The sequence below is a fragment of the Hemiscyllium ocellatum genome, chromosome 40 (genome assembly GCF_020745735.1).
Source record: "Hemiscyllium ocellatum isolate sHemOce1 chromosome 40, sHemOce1.pat.X.cur, whole genome shotgun sequence".
Classification (NCBI taxonomy): domain Eukaryota; kingdom Metazoa; phylum Chordata; class Chondrichthyes; order Orectolobiformes; family Hemiscylliidae; genus Hemiscyllium; species Hemiscyllium ocellatum.
This window is the reverse complement of record NC_083440.1, coordinates 30474241-30478460: the sequence shown is the minus strand read 5'-3', so window position 1 is coordinate 30478460 and position 4220 is coordinate 30474241.

Genomic DNA, 4220 nt, shown 5'->3' with positions numbered 1-4220 from the left:
TGGGCTAAGAGCTAGCAAATGGAGTTCAATGCAGTTAAATGCGAGGTGGTTCAATTTGGGAAGAATAACAGGAAGGCAGAATACTCGGTCAATGAAAAGATTCTTGGTAGTGTGGATGTGCAGAGGGAGTTTTGAGTCAATGTACATAAATTCCTGAAGGTTTCCACCCAGGTTGTCAGTACTGTTAAGAAAGCATACGGTATGTTAGGTTTTATTGGTAGACGGATTAAATTCCGAAGCCTAATGTTGTGCTGCAATATACAAAATACTAGAGCGGCCGTATTTGTATATTGTGTGTAGTTCTGGCCACCCCAGTACAGGAAAATGTGGAAGCATTGGAAAAGGTGCAGCGGAGATTTACCAGGAGCTTCCCTGATCTGAAGGGAAAACGTATGCGAGAAGACTGAGAGACTTGGATCTGTTCACATTGGAAAGAAAGCTAAGTGGGTTTTTGATAGACACATACAAGATGATCAGAGGATTAGACAGGGTAGACAGTGAGAGTGCTTTTCCGAGGATGGTGAAGTCAGCTTGTACAAGGTGGCATAACTACAAATTGAAGGGCGATAGATTTAAGACAGATGTCAGAGGCAGGTTCTTTATACAGAGAGTGGTAAGAGCGTAGAATGCCCTACCTGCCAACTTAGCCACATTAGAGAGATTCAAACAATTCTTAGATAAGCACATGGAGTATAATGGGATAGTGTAGGGGAGCTGAGCTTAGATTAGATCACAGATCGGCACAACATCGAGGGCCGAAGGGCCTGATCTGCGCTGTTTTGTTCTATTTTCTACGTTCTAAGCAGCTGGAGAAACAGTCCGAAAGACAGACAGACAGAGAGAGAGAGAATTTGACCCATTACCAAGGACAGCAAACAGAAAAGGTGCTTGGACTGAGACAAATGGAGAAATCACAATGTGGACACTAATCATAGATTAAATATAAACTGGAGTCTGAGTCTGGGATAATGAAAGCAAGAGGATAGCAATTGGACCTTCCCAGCATGATCTGTCCTCAATGCATCAACGTTAATCAATAAAAGCTCGAGATGATCGGCTCATGAAGCAAAGCAATGAAATTGAGCCTGCTTTTGGAATTGTGAAAGAGAATGTGAAAAGATGGAAAATAACCTTGTATTCAGGTTAAAAAAAGAAGATGGTAGCACGCTTCATTGTTTCCTATTTAACAGAGAGAAGAGAAAAAAATCCATATTGATTAAGAATGTTGGATTTGACTGAGAGGCAAGTAGAGCGGGAAACATCGAATACATGGTGGAGGCATTTGACTGATTAACGTGAATGAAGTGGTTGGAGGGTAAGTGCAGATGCCAGTCTTCAGGTTCACCGCTGGAAAGGCAGGGCCTCACAGATTGTAAGCACAATGGCAGTGGGGTTGGTAGTTCATGCCAGCAGAGAGTGAATATGATGAGACATAAAATAACACAGTATCTGAATCGATTTCACATCTCATTCTTCCTGGGCAATACCACATTCAGGCAATCCCAGGAAATGAATCTGCCCTGAAAGATGTGGAAAGGATTTCCTGACACCGGAGAGACCTCATTCTTTGCATAAAATTTTCTGTAATCTCCCGACGTGCCTGTGAACTGTACCTGCAGTAAGAAAGGGTGTAGAATTTGAAATCCATGGACAATTTCATCCAAGTGACTAATAGATCTTGAGATTGGGATGAAACTTTTCTTTTAAAGCTGATGAGTATTGGGAACCATAAGTATACATTTGACCACACAGTTAGCCTCTACACAAGCTCTTGGATTTGACATCCTTAGTGACATTGGTGGATTTGAGGGAAATAATCATGTGCAGCAGGTCATCATCACTGTACAATCAAAATTGCTAACCCCGTCTAATCCTCACCATCAGATTCCTCTCCCATCTTAATCTCTCACATCTAGCTCCGCCAAATCAATCCCTCTCCATCTCAATTTCTGATTCATCTTTCTCCCTCTCACATGCACTTTCACTGGACTGATCCTCTCCTTAAGCTAAGGCATGCCAGTTCTCTAATTGCATTTTTTAAAACCAAACTTGATGCTCTTCAATGGTCAGGATACAAGGATCAGCGAAGTCAGAAGAATACAGTGATATGTGGAATTATAGATTTGCTTACCTTTTTAAGACTCGGTTCTGGATGTCTTACCAATTTAAAGAAATTCCAAATGTCCTCAGGATAAATCTCTGAACATTAGTTCCACATTCCAACCAAAACTCAGTCATTACATGGGGAAAACATTTAGATTAACCTTGAAAACCTCACCATCTATTGCCTGATTACTTCGCTGATGATCTTCTCATATTATTTGTGAAGTGAAGCACATTTGATATTCTCTCTGATCGCATTCACTCCCAGAGGATCACCCTGAGACACAGTCAGCGCAGTGACCTGAGTTTCCTTGTGCAGCCTCGTCCCTTAGACGAAGACAGTTTACAAACCGATTGTGATGTCAGGTCTCTCTCTGTGATGTACACGATGAGGTCACACTGGTTCTGTGACATCACACTTCGACCTGTCCAGTACAAGGGGCCTCAGTGCGAACACGCAGGGCTTTACTGAAACCCTCACTGTTATCAGGATACGATATGTTGACATTCCAGTGTTATTGACTAGACCAGACCTCCCAGGATCACATGAGATGTTAACATTACTCAAAAACCTACCTTATCAAAATGACAACATCTACCGGATCTACATTCTGGGTCACCACTTCTAAGAACACAATCCATCAAGATATTGTTCGGGGCAGAATTGGAGGTATTGCGTGCCGTCCTGGTCACTGCACAATAGGAAGTTTGTGATTGCATTGGAGGGGGGCACAAAGGCGATTCAACAGAATGTTGCTTGAGTTGTAGCAATTTAGCTGTGAAGAGGGAGGCTAGATAAGCTTGGGGTACTTGCTTTCGATCAGAGATCACAGTATATAGGTATATGAGGGGCAGGGATGCGGCGAATAGAAAACAGCTGTTCCCCCTTGTTGAAGAGCCGCAAAGAAGATGGCATAATTTTAAGTGGAAAGGCAGGACATTTAGAGTGGACATGAGGAAAGGATTTCTCACCTGGAGGAGAGTAGTGGCCTGCAGTGGACTGCATGAGATGGGAAAGCTCACTTCCTGTAAAAGAGCTTGGATAAGCACCTGAAATATCAGAACAGTTCAAAATAACCCTAATCCAAAGAAATCCAGGTTGGTGAACCGGTCATGTTAAATTGCCAGTAGTGTTCAGGGTCGTGTAGTTTACGTATATTATACAGGTGTAAAGGTAGAGTGATAGGGTAGGAGAATAGGTCTGGGTGTGATGCTCTTTGGAGGATCGGTGTCGACCTGTTGGGCTGAACGACCTGTTTCCACACTGTGGGGCTTCTATGAACTATGTATTAAGTGTTGGGAAATGAGACACGTGTAGTCCTTAGTGTAATTTTGGAGGGACAAACATGACAGAAAGGCCATCGCTGTCCTGAATGATTGTATAATCACCGCTGTCCTGAATGACGTCATTGTCATCGCTGCCCTGAATGATACTATCATTCTGTAGTTTTGAAGTATATTTTATGAATACGTTTTTGTCTTTGTTTTGAGAAAATATTTCCCAGTGTACATTCCAAACGTTGGTGTGTTCAGTGTCAGCTTCAGTTTCTGTATCAGAGTGCTTGTTCAAAAATTAAATTTCCAAAATGTGTTGTAAAACTGAATTAACAAGGAATGCAGTGGGATAAGAGTGTGCAGTCGTACAGCTCCTAAGGAGATCTACACCATGAGGTGTTGAATAACCGAATAGATTCTGCAATATGGAGCATATCACTGAAATGAATTTCAGACGATATTTAGACATTGCTTGGATTTACACGAAGTGAAATAATGCAAGTTTTGTCATTTGGAGGCAAGTTACACAACATTTGAAACTCAAGAGGATTATATTAAGCCAATCTTTCTGGTATTCAAACATGACCTTAAACATCAATGATATGACATCATTAAAATAAACTTAATGCCATCATCCGTTTGTTGAAATGATTAAAAAATGTAATCATAGTATCCCACTGGAGATACCACACAACATAAAATGATACCCCTGGAACGGTGTCAGCTCCAGTTTCAACACGTTGCAAGCAGAAGGAAGGGAGAGATTTTTCAAAACAGTAAAATGCATTACTTTAATCTATTTTTGTTAAAGTGTATTAAATCATCCTTGTCATTATTAGTGT